This window comes from Fistularia commersonii, chromosome 2, assembly GCF_037954325.1.
Source record: "Fistularia commersonii isolate RoL2024-O1a breed Wild chromosome 2, RoL_Fcom_v1.0, whole genome shotgun sequence".
Taxonomy (NCBI): Eukaryota; Metazoa; Chordata; class Actinopteri; order Syngnathiformes; family Fistulariidae; genus Fistularia; species Fistularia commersonii.
This window is the reverse complement of record NC_141285.1, coordinates 18310587-18324639: the sequence shown is the minus strand read 5'-3', so window position 1 is coordinate 18324639 and position 14053 is coordinate 18310587.

Genomic DNA, 14053 nt, shown 5'->3' with positions numbered 1-14053 from the left:
CAGGGCTGTGTGACCCCTCAAACCCAGATACTTTGCCTCCCCCTTTTTGGCAGATTTCCCACAGAAACTACGAGCTTGAATGTCACACACACACACACACACACACACACACACACACACACACACACACACACACACACACACACACACACACACAGATGTATAACATCCTCCCAGCCTGCCGCCCCTGCATTCTTGCTGACTATTTGAAGTTTCCACAGAAGGCCGTCTATCTTAGAAGCATTGACCAAATGTCAACTGTTATTAGTCGACATCTCATTCAAATAGATTAATGCTGAGGATATTGATGTCCGCAGATAAAATCACACCTTTGTCTTGTCACAAACCAGCTCCTCCACAGCAAATAACCTCTCAACTGCAGCTATGCAAATGCTGTCTGGATAAATCAGTGAAAAAAGTATTCACAATAGAAGTATGTTTGGGAAAAATATCTCCCCTCAACCATTATAGAATGGATCTAGAGATTTTGAGATCAGGCAAAACCTGTAATGTTCCTCATCAGACTCCTAGAGTGAAGAAATTCTGTTAATTCTCGTGAAAATGATGATCATGTTGCACGATCACGTTCATATCAGCTTTCATTCATTGATATGGAAGGGGTAAGATCTCCCCTTTGTTGAAACATGTTGAGTTTACTGCTCAAATATTCCCTGCTGGTACATCAGTACTATGCACATTCTCTTTAAGCTGGTAAATCTATTTGGATAACCACCAACTGTGTGGTGGAAACTGAGCAACAAACACTTCAGAAATCAAAGCATTAGCAACAGAATGCTTTTGTGTCTTGCTTTGGAAAATGTTATTTTGAGACACTTATGGTCTTGATCATTTCAGTTCATGCGACTTTATTAATTATCAAAATGTGATGCAATTAGATTGCTAAAAGGAGTAATTGTTTTCGATTTTCAATCTGCAGCAGATCACATGATGGCAGTTTTATGATGAATTCCATGTCCTGCACATGATTCAAGATGCTGTGATGTCATTAGCTATAAAGTTCTTGTGATGCATGTTTGTGGTTTTACATAGATGGTGGGATCAGTTCTATTTATTTGCCCACTATTTTTCTTGTTTGGGGATGTCAGCTGAAAAATAAACATTATTTTTTAGTTTATTTTTTATTCTTTTAATGTAACAATTTGCTTATTTCAAGTTCGAAAAAACGTGTTATTTCATAGCGTTAACAATTTTGAAATCAACCATTTGGGTTTACTACTTTAAAAAGCGATGAACAAACCAGAGAAACCAGAGAAAACAAGAAAATAACAATGACAAAAATCCAAATATTGTCAAAAATAACGAGGCATAAGAGGGACATCCTTAGTTTATAAGGATTCTGCTTCATTTATAGACAGCAGAGTTTTGAAGTAAGAAGTCAGGGAGGCCCCTGGGTTGGCAGCCCGCATGCTGGTATTCCAGTGGTTCGTCCATGGTGAGAGTCTGAGTAAGACTTCAACAGACCACTGCCATGCCTTGGTCACTTTGTTGAAGGTTAACAAAGCCCTCTGGCACTGCAACAGGGAACAATTTTGTAATCTGACCGCTATGAATTAACAGTGAAGCTTTTTTAAACAGCAAAATATATTTTTTCCCCTATTATTACCCATCGGTCTATTGTTATTATTCTATATGAAAGTATGTGGTACAGAAAATGTATGGAAACAAACTGTAGTCAGTAATACTGACTAGATCTTTAAATACTGCTCCATGATTGTATGGGGAGGCGCTATATAAAACCCACATAGCATTTCATTGTTTTTCATGCCTCATTTCTCAAACCACTCTGTGAAGGTTGTGAACCGTTTTATTATCAGGTCATTAACAGGAATGTCAGAAATGATCAGGGAATTCAGTGCAGGGCTGAGAATCTAGAAAAAATAGATGTGTGTCATTGTGTAGCATATTTGCATTTTGCTGATTTTTACATTTCCCTTACACAATTTATCTGTGAAAAAAAATAAATACAGCCTACTAAAGTATTGACGCCTGTATCTTTTTCTTTTTTCAACTATTCAGAATATCGACATGAAGATATTTTCCATTCCATGTCCAATAGCTAGACATTACTTTCATGGATAAATGAATTATACAAAATATTGCTACGGTTTACTCTGGAGTTCATTGGTATTGCCATATGAGTAAACTAGGAAACATCACAGATTCCTGCAAGGAGACTGTTTATTATAGGATAACCAGTTTCTCAAAAGTGTTATGATTCAGTGCTCATAAATTAGTTAAAATTCAGCATATTTTCAGTGTTATGCCGGTTATGCAGAGGAATATGCTGGTTTTGTGTTTTGGTTCAGCATCATCAAAAAATGTTTTCTGCTATTTGTTTTATTTTCAGCACGACAGAAAAAAGTGCTGGGATCCTTTGCCCTCTAAAAATGATGTTAAAGGACATGTAGAAATGGTTTGCTGTGAAGTTTGCTAAACAGTGTTAGAAAAGATATATTGAGACCAGGCATAATCCTTCAGACTTGAAGCTTTACCTTTTGTTATGATTAATTTGTAGGTAGACACAACAGCTTTGTTTCCCTTAAGTGAAGTTGCCAAGGAAACCATCTGACAGCTAATACTGTCTCTTATATACAAATAATTCTTAAGAAAGGGTGCCAGATAATATCCACTTTTGCAGCAAATAGTGTCTCTACACCTGAGTGAATTTAGTATTAAGTAATGATTGAGTGTTCTTTCAGCACAAGGTTAAAGGGCATCATATATCCTAATTATCCAAAGCTACTATGTTGGTTTCGCAGTAGATGTAAGTTAGTGTTGTCCCCCTGGTAAGGACTTTGTGGAAATACTGCCCATAATTACCTCCAGAACTTTGCCAGCTCCTCCTAGCATCCATCCCTGGTAATTATACTCTGCCCACTGAGGGGCACCTTTTTAATCAACTCTGTGACTCTTAACCCTGAGTGCAAGCGAAATGGCATGAGATCAACCCAAATCAGCAAGGAGACCTTCATTTAATTTTGTGTAATATGTTCGAGCTGTCAAAATATTTAACTATTTTAAGTAAACCTATCAACAGCTGCAGAAAAAAATCTGGATGTGATCGTGGACCATAAAGTTTTAGACCATAGTTCACATACTTTCAATGCTTAACTTTCACAGCATGTAAATGTTCTTGACCTGGTGAGGTCTAAGTTGGCAGAAGTGTTAAATGTATTAATTTTTTGAAACTCTTTGGAATGGTCACTTTGGGTTAAAAAGGGTTAAAAAAATTTGATTGTAATAGTTTTCCAAGAATACAGGTAAAACACACCTTCACTTTCAGCCAAAAATGCACTCGAAGCATTCCCAATAACCTACTGGGGAAAGGTGCATAACTAAAAAAGTTTTACCCAAAACTTTTTTTTTATTTTTACAACAAAACAATACCATTGTTTTGACAACTTCACACGGAATGTTTCAGTCACTCCACAACGTGCTATAAATGGGTTCTGCTTCACTCCCACAGCAGGGTGGGTGGCAACAACACAGATCACTTTGAACCTGAAACAATTTACATTGTTACAGTTGGATCTGTGCCTTCAGAGTGAGTGTGTAGAACTGCACTCACACACACACACACACACACACACACACACACACACACACGCTGGAGTGGTGTGGAAAGAGACAGACTTTATTTACTTAAGCAGGGGAGTTGGCTGCAGACTGCTGTGGATGTGTTTGGATGGCCTCCATTTTGGAGATGTAGCGGTTAGCGTGTGGTTCACTCTAATTACACTGTGGTAAATGACTGGCTAACAAACCTCTGGTATGTTGTCACTTTAAAATATAGACTATGGGAAATGAAGAGGTGGTTAATTTTGTAAAAATGAAATTCCTATAAAACATTGCACCTTTTGAACACGAACAGATGACTCCAAATTCAGCTGTTTAGCCTCAACTCCAAACCATTAAATTAATACCATTTATTACATAAATAACCTGGCAAGGATATGATGCTTGGTTGACAATAAAATCTAATCTAACAGAAAATGTATGACTTGAAAACTGTAGAAACTAGACTGGGAAGAATCTCTCAAATGGGTGAAGATGTTGAGGTCATGACCTGGCTTTTCTATTTAACAGTGTTCTACAACTCACGTCACCAAACACACATATTATGAAATCTTTGCAGCCTCCACCCCACATCTAAAGTCAACAAATGCTTGTTCAGAGTTATGTTTCTAGAGGCTGACATTAATAGAAACCAGCTGTTTGAAGCTTCAGCAGCTGGTGTGGATGTGCAGCTGCAAAGAGGCCAGTTAAGCAATGAAGACCTACTGCAACATTATATGTAGAAAACACTGGGGCGGCACATTAAGTCTTACTGGAATTGGCTCTGAGTGATCTTGTACAAAAATTATATCAGACACTCAGCATAAACAATGTATCTATCAAAGTATATGAATAATAAGACTCATGTCATATAAATAACACAGCAATAAAAACCTTTTTTTCAACAAAAACTGCTTTGTGATTTTTTTTGGGATGATTATCGCAATTTTTTTACTATTCAAAATAATCTTTTTTTAAAGTCTAATTGCTAACTTACCCATGGCATTTGGCAATGATTTTTAATGTCTGGGTACAGCTTTTTTGTTAAAAACATTTCACAAGTTTTGATATTAAAAACCATACATGACAAATTTTTACATGGATTACATTTAACTCATACTGCAACTGAAAGTTTCCTAGGCCTACGTATATATATATATATATATATATATATGATTTAAAAATCAGAAATTCTGTCATGCATATCATAAAGCATCATTTATTTGATATTATTGAACTCAAAATAACCTCTTAACTGCCAAAAAATAAGCCCTTTTATTACAAAATAGCAGGATATCCAGCATGTATTAGATTTTATCAGAATGGCTGCTTGAATGGATTAAAGAGCAAGACAACTTACTGTGTTGGTTGGGTTTTACACTTATCTAGATAATTCTTCATGTTTTACTTCAAACTCCCACAGTTCCACCAGTCACTAGATAGCTGTGTTTACATTATCACTTTGAAGAGGGTCATCTGGTCTCCCCAAAGAGTCAGTCAATTGCTGCCTTGCCTCTTTTCTGGACTCCCTTGTCTCTTCTGTGACAGCGGCTGCATATTTTCAGAGCAAGGTGGTGAATGTTCTGAAGACCAGGCTTTGGCCCCAAGAATGGGGCCAAGCACAGGAGGGACTAAGCATTCAATTAACCAGCCTACCTACCTACCTACGTACCTACCGGTCTAAATACCAACCCATCTGATCCATGCATCCATGCATCCATGCATCCATCCATGCATCCATCCATGCATCCATGCATCCATGCATCCATGCATCCATCCATCCATCCATCCATCCATCCATCCATCCATCCATCCATCCATCCATCCATCCATCCATCCATCTATCCATCTATCTATCTATCTATCTATCTATCTATCTATCTATCTATCTATCTATCTATCTATCTATCTATCTATCTATCTATCTATCTATCTATCTATCTATCTATCTATCTATCTATCTATCTATCTATCTATCTATCTATCATTGTATCCCCGTTTTAGGTTCTTCATATTTTATTAAGCACAAATGACTATCTAGGACTGTGTATCTATAAATGGAGTAAAAGTGTCTTGCCAGCAGCTCTGTCAGGCATATTTTTCCCCTGAATATTGATCATGTCTTATGTTCTAAATTTTGCTGTCGAGGAGGACATTACACACAGTGAGCTTGCCTGCTATCACCTCCTCCCACATTCTCTCTTATGAATAGGATATGCAGCTTTCTCTTTACTGTGTTACTGGAATGCTTCTGGCTTTCAAGAAAATACAAATGATGATTGTGTGCAGCCAAATGCACAATGGTGATGAATGATGAAACAGTATATTTTTGACATATGGTATGAAGCCACGTGTGGTCATCAAATGTAGTTTTTACACACAAGTAGACCTGCACTTAAATCTAACTGAGGAGCTGCAACGAGTGGGCAATGTTAAGTTTAAATGAAGTGACTCATCTTAGAGATAACAGTTTTGTGTGATGTATTTGTGGTTGTTATAATATATACATACTATATAAAAGTACTGTGATTTTAATGAAAATTATATTTTGAGAGAAACACCAAAATGAAAGTCAATGACATTTTTATTTGATTTGGCAGCAACTGATGAGTTAATTTTAGACATATCTCATTTCCCCTCTGCTATGCTGCTGTTGTTGTTATTGTTGTCTTTCACAGGGTTATAAAACATTAATTTCCTGAGTTTCAGCAGTCAAAAAACCACACCCACAGGAAGTCTTTAGTAAAGGAGCTCACCCAAACTGGTCAAAGGTCACGAATGAATGCCATTAAGATATCAAAATACACATTACCGTTTATCCTAACTTTGATGATTTGCACAGATTGGATTCATATGTAAGCATGCACATTTATGCATATGTGTGCATGTCCTTAAGCAGGCAGATGCCTCACATTTTGTGCTATGACTGCTAAAACATTATTCCTACACTACACTGCCATCTAGTGAAGACTTCAAACATAATGACAGTCTTATATGTTGCCTCTTCTCTCAGTTTGAGCTTCTGTCATATGCACCCATTTTCTCAGTTTCATTTTTTTGACAGGCTGATGCGGCTGTCTTGAAAATCAAATAAATAGGAAACTTGGGGGGTGGGGGGTGGTGGAGGAAGGGCATGCCCCTCCAGAACTGGTAGTTCTAGTCCTGAGATGTTGTGTTTCTGATTTGCGCAAAACAAATTTGTGTTTTATTGAGGTTTGTTTTTTCATTGAGTTGGGCTCTTTGTTCTGTCACTATGCTGAAAGTGTGATTACTTGTGGTATTCATTTTTTATTTTAATACTTAGTTATGAAATATTTTTTAAATTGATAATCTTTATTTCTTTTTCATGAATTAATAGTATTTTCTCAAAAATTGAGAATGGTAATTATCTGCTGTTTTTTTTTCTCCAAATGATATCTTCCAGGGCAGGATGAAACTTTAAATTGTTATTTTAATCCTTTCAGATTGCTAGGATAAATAGTACAAATAAGACACAATACATGCCAGAACTATTTTTCAGAAACAGCAGTCATCTCTTTCCAAAGATGTTATTTTTTTTAAACATTATTTAATACCAGAAAAATGTTAGAAAAAGATTTTATTTCTACCCTTCCAACCTTTAGAGATTGGATTCATTAATGTAAATAAAAGCATGGGTTAAAGATAGATAGGATCTTCTCCAAGTCATAGAGAAAAGTGGGGACATGATAACAAAATAACTACAGGAAAGCATTTTGTTGCATATAAAGGATCATACTTGGTATGAAGATGTAGGAGATATGATAAGAGTGACAAGACAGTTCTGTTGTGGTTTTATCTGATATAAAGTGGAACTTAAATATACGCCACATGAATGACCTTGAAATGAGTTGTGATGAGATGAAAGAATCATTTACGTTTGTTATTCCCTTTCCAGTCAAGACATACAGTACAGCTTATTCCTCTTCCTCCATGCAATATGCATAAATCAGCATTAGCCATTTTGAAAAGAGTAAGAAGTGCTTTAATGAGGTGTGAATAACTGACAATATGCAGTGAGCCAGTGTAACATACTATCAAACTAAAGAAACATCACAAAATCCCGCAGGTTTGAACCACTTTTTATGATGGAATATTAAAGAAGAAAATAAAAGTGACAAAGGCTTGTCAGAAGCACTGGTGTCAAAATCTGAGCAACCCTTCATAATTTGTAACAAGCTACACATGTATACTTTTCATAGCCCGATATACTTGATACATGTACAACACTGCCTTAATGTTATAGCGGAAGGATGTTCATCTAATACATGATGGCAGTGACAGAAATGGTATAGGACAAATGAGCTGCCTCTTGTCAGGAAGAAATCCTAAAGATGAGAGTTCTGTTCCTTCCCTGAGCAGCTTTCATTTGGCGGCAACACAAGTACACAGCACCACTGTTTGACTCTGCTGCTGTTTCTTCGCACAGAGCCCAACAGTTTGTAAATAAATCAAAGCTTCTCCCTCAGGGCTACATGGCTATCGCCTTTGTATTCAGGAGTCTCTGCAGCATGCCATTCTTGCCTTGTGTTCTTTTCACTCAAGCACTTGCCAAGACATTTGTTTTGGTCATTTACACCAACTAGTTCTCAGAAGGTGCCGACTGAAACATACAGATTGGAAAAAATGTTAATTTGAATCTCCTCTTTGACTGACTGGATTACTCTCAGCTCAACTACAGATCGGCTGGCCTCACTCACAATATTGAAAAGGCTGTTTTGACAGAGGAATTTGGTTTGACTCTATGCTTTGACTTACTCCATCTGTAGCACAGGATAATTACCTAAGAGAAATTGCTGTCTTATTAGAACTTATTTTTGTTTATAATTACTCAATTTGTATTTTTTGCAACAATACTTAAAATGAGAAAATCCATTAGTTTATATATTAGAAATTACTACCCTGTATGGTCTGATAATATGCTTCTCAGCAGACCGTACAATGCCATTCAAATTTCAGTATAGAGGCATCATTGTTGATGATGTTTGGTTACCTAATGGCTGTTGCCGATAAAGTGTAATTTTTCTTGCTGTAGCTCTATAATAAAGACAAAAATAGCCTCTTTTTCTTTATCTTTTTTCTCCAATATCATGGTTTCGTTACAACTAACAATACAAATGTAGTAAAACATGTTGACTCTGCAGGACACTTCTCCTCACTCCTCACTTCTCCTCACTCCAGTACTTTGGTATCGGCTGACGTTGAACTTTGAGGCGCTTTATTTCATCACTTAAGTTCAGGGATGACCCTCAAACTCCCCTCATTAAATAGGAGACATTCGCAATGAATGCTAACACACAAACACACACGCACACGCTCTCATACATATATTACCCTCCACATGGCACTGCACATTGAGGAACTAGTATGGGAGCCACAATTTCTTCAGAGGTGTCCCAAATCTTAATTACCTGAGAAAAAAAACAATGATGGAAATCCCGAGATAGCCTGTCCACAAACATCCCACTGAATCACAATCTTTTGCAAAAATCGGGATCAAGAAATCAAAATAATTAAAAGCAGATCTCTCTCTGTGAATGTGGCCAAAGTCCAGCTTAATATGAGGCATCAGTCTTAGTCTGAAGACTGCAAAGCTTCATCAACCCTGTCTGCCAACCATTACTTTCAAAAGACATAAATCATATTTTGTTGTTCAGAAATTTCAACTGACTTTTCTGAACTAGAAACATACATCTGGTATTTGAATTCAAGAGTTCTTAAATATCATGGTAACTGACAATTTCAAAGAAATGTCTAATGAAGAAAATCTTCAACAGCAGTTTCTGGGTTCAGGGTTTGTCAGGTTAAAAACATGAAAATCCAATGAGGTATTATCAGATATTGGCTTGACTGATGGACATAATGAAAATGCAAACTCAAAACTTGCTATTGTATTTATCACATATCAAGAGCCTCTATTTGGGTCAGGAAATGTTTTTTGAAGATCGGGCTTTAAAATAGTTCTTCTATCTTTTATGGGTAGTGCAAGATGGGAAGATGTCATTAAAAGTTGCTTTTGCTGACTTTTAATGACTGGGATGATAATGTGAACGATCCCCTCTCTGAGAAATGGAACACAGATATGGTGTATAAATTGGGTGCAAGGGTGATACAAAACTTTCTCATGTAAAAGAACATTGGGCGATAATAGACTGTCAGGGCTGTCTGCTGCAAGTACTCTCTCATTTGTTTTTCATGTTTTTTGTTCCCAACAAACAAACATATTTGTTTTATAATTAGGGTATTTTAGAAACAACAAGAGGAGCAGTGAACTGAGATGTGTCTCCAATTTATAAAACATAGCTGGTCGTGTTGATTTAGAAATAACATCCTCAGCTATATTGTTTTAGAGAAGGGTGTTATGAAGGAATTGCTTCAAGCAAGGTTATAATGTCAACCTTGGCTGTAAATAAATAAATAAACAATAATTTCCTTGAAAAGTGACAATTACTACAAAATGGTTATTCGTTTTCTGTGACCCTTGGGGACTGCACTTACATTTTCACATTTAATTTTCATCATCATGTGTCCAAATCTCATGTTTAACTTACTTCTCAATATTTCACTATATGTATATTTTTTTCAGTTCCAATTCTTAGACAGTGTTAAAAGACGACAGGAACCTTCCATCCCCTTTACTCCCCCCAAACTAGATACAGTATCTTCACCTTCGTAAAATAATTGCCTAAGTAATTTTTTGACATCAATTTGTTAAATCAATAAATCAATTTGTTGACATGTAGCTCAGTAAATTTGTGTTTTCTGAAAATCTTAAACAAATTACAATTTTAAGGTCACAGTATGTAAATGTTCCAGGAGCTACAAATTTGACTCATCAATTTAATAAAAAAATCCTCTTTTCTGTCTTACTTTTTTGGTATTTTAAATTGTTATAGAAGATGCACAGGTCTACTCTATGATGACTGTTGATGAAAAGCTATTCAGAATGAAAATAATTGTTGGGAGTTTATTTGTGATCCTCTGTACTGAAAATACTACAGATGATGGATATCCATACAATTATGTGAATTCTTGAAATGGTCTAGTCTCAATCCACAAGAGCATTCCAGTGCAGTCATCAAACTGCAGCCTGATCTGATTTAGGTTGTTATACTACAAATATGAAACAAGTTGATGTGCTCTCCTGCTGGGTCCACGAGCTCCACTGGTAGAGAGGAACAGTCAGGCTTTATAATTAAATTCGGTCTGACTTGTGTACGGCTGTTGCCACTACAACTTTAAAGATGAAAGCAGGGAGGGAGTCACACAGGGTAGCGGATAGGCCCATCAGAGCAGAATTTAGAAGGCTCACCACAGTCTGCTGGATGCGAACTTCACTAAAGTTTGGCCACAGCTGACAGGTTACACACACAGATAACAATTCATATCTGTCAACACACTGAAGTCAAAGAGCAGACTGAATAATTCTGTGCTATGTTAGGAGGATTGTTAAAATAAGTGAGAAGCCATCTAATATGAATATTTTGTTTTGGCAACTGCAGATTTTTTATCAAATAGCTTTGTTCATAAAGGGAAAGCAACTAAATTAAAATCAGGAGTGCGATTAGACATTACATTCACTTGCTATTTAATAAGGTACACATAACTTTAACATTATGAAACAAGTTTATGAACAAGAGTAATCAATATACAAATGGATAGATAAAATAGCGGAAATAGACTTTTCCCCTTGAAAAACTGAAAGCAAAATTTCACACATAGATTTAATACAGGTAAATGAAAATGTATGTGATTTTATTACTAATAGGAGGGTTTTGGCATCACACTGAGTTGATTTGTCTTTTTAGATGCGTTAGATATTTTGGTAAATGATGGGAAATATAGTTGGTTCCATTGAACAGCTGAGTAGAGGCAGATAGAATTCAAATCTCTCTCTTTCACCTTTCTTTACATGTCTTGGTTCCCAATGTGTTTTAAGAAATGTTGCCTCCGTTATATTTATGTCTACTAAATAATAATCAAAGTAGATGGAACTTGTTTATTTTAAACCAGTCATCTACTTTGTAAAATTGACTATTTGCACAGCTCCAAACTGCAACCCTAATAGGTTGCAATCATTTGCGCTATAGCATGTAATAGCATGTAGTGCAGTGTATCTCTTGGTTTGCGCCGTCTGAAGTTTGTTACAGGGTCGGACAAGGTAGTATTTGTTTTTTTTCCTTAAATAAATATGACTTTTTTGACAGACTGTGTGTGTGTGTGTGTGTGTGTGTGTGTGTGTGTGTGTGTGTGTGTGTATATCTAATGCAGCCTCAGGGCGGCACTGGCCCGTGTCTCCCCAAGCCTGCCCTGGGGGGGGGCACGGAGCAGTGTCTCCCTGACCTGGTCCCAAGCCTGGCTAAATGCAGAGGGTTGCGTCAGGAAGGGCATTCAGCGTAAAACTTTTGCCAACCATAACCATATCATACCATATCACTCAAGGACCGGTTAACAACGACTGCCATTGGTATTGATGACCTACAGGGTACCAGTAGAAATTGGGCTAATGTGGGTCGAAAAACAAGAAAAAGATGAGGAGGAGGAGGAGGAGGGCGTGTTCGGAAGCAGAGAGAGAGGAGGAAAGGAAAGAGCCTGGGACTGAGAGTAGGGACTTAGAATATTGGGACTATGACTGGAAAAGGTAGAGTTGGTCGACATGATGCAGAGAAGGAATATATACTGTGTGTACAGGAGACAAGATGGAAAGGTAAATGGAAAGTGATGCAGAATATTCCCAGAAATGAGAGTGGTCGTTGGTGCAGACTTCAATGGACATGTTGGTGAAGGCAATACAGTGACGGGTACAAAGAAGAAGTGATGGGCAGATTTGGTATACAGGATAGGAGTGCAGTGGCACAGATGGTGGTAGATTTTGAAAAAAGGATGGAAATGGCTGCAGTGAACACCTTCTTCCAAAAAAAAAACCAGGAACATAGGGTAACTTATAAGAGTGGAGGTAGGAGCACATAGGTAGACTACATCTTGTATAGATGAGGTAAAATGAAAGAGATCAGTGACTGCAAAGTAGTTGTAGGTGAGAGTGTAGCCAAACAGCATAGGATGGTGGTTTGTAGGATGACTCTGGTGACAAGGAAGATCAAGAGGACAAAGACAGAGCAGAGGACAAAGTGGTGGAAGCTGAAAAGGGAGGAGTGTCGTATGGTTTTCAGGGAGGAGTTCTGAAAGGGTCTGGGTGGTCAGGGTGAGCTTCCAGATGATTGGATAACAACAGCTCGTGTTATCAGGGAGACAGGTAGAAGAGTACTTGGTGTGTCATCTGAAAGGAAAGTAGATAAGGAGACTTGGTGGTGGAATAAGGAAGTGCAGGAGTATATACAGAGAAATCGGTTAGCAAAGAAGAAGTGGGATACTGAGAGGACTGAAGAGAACAGACAGGAGTACAGGGTGATACAGCGCAAGGTAAAGATAGAGGTAGCTAAGGCAAAACAAAGGGCGTATGATGACTTGTACGCTCGGTTGGACAGAAAGGAGGGTGAGAATGATCCATACAGTGATAATGATGGAAAGGATGTACAACAGGCCCGGGTGGTGAAGGATAGAGGGAAACGTATTGACAGATGCTAGAAGAGTGATGGGAGGATGGAAAGACTACTTTGAAGAGCTGATGAATGGGGAAAATGAAAGAGTAGCAAGGGTAGAAGAGGTGACTATTGTAGACCAAAAAGTAGCACAAATTGGTAAAAGTGAAGTGAGGAAGGCATTGAGGAGGATGAAGAGTGGAAAAGCAGTTGGTCCTGATGATATACCGGTGGAGGTGTCGAAGTGTCTAGGAGAGGCAGCCGTAGATTTTCTGACTCGATTATTCAACAGGATCGTAGAGAGTGAGAAGATCCCTGAAGAATGGAGACGAAGTGTTATGGTTCCCATTTTTAAGAATAAAGGGGATGCGAAGAATTGCGGCAACTATAGAGGGATATAGTTGATGAGCCATACAATGAAGTTATGGGACAGAGTAGTGGAAACTAGACTGAGAGCAGAAGTCAGCATTTGTGAACAGCAGTATGGCTTCATGCCTAGAAAGAGTACTACAGATGCAGTATTTGCGTTGAGAATGCTAATAGAGAAGTACAAAGAAGCATTGTGTTTTTGTAGACCTAGAAAAAGCATATGACAGGGTGCCAAGAGAGGAGCTCTGGTATTGTATGAGGAAGTCTGGAGTGGCAGAGAAGTATGTTAAACTGGTGCAGGACATGTATGCTATCTGTGAGATAGTGGTACGGTGTGCTGTAGGAGTAACAGAGAAGTTCAAGGTGGAGGTGGGACTCCATCAGGGATCAGCTCTGAGCCCCTTCTGGTTCGCAATGGTGATGGACAGGCTGACTAATGAGGTTAGACAGGAATCTCCATGGACTATGATGTTTGCAGATGACATTGTGATCTGTAGTGAGAGCAGAAAACAGGTAGAGGAAAATCTAGAGAGGTGGAGGTATGCTCTGGA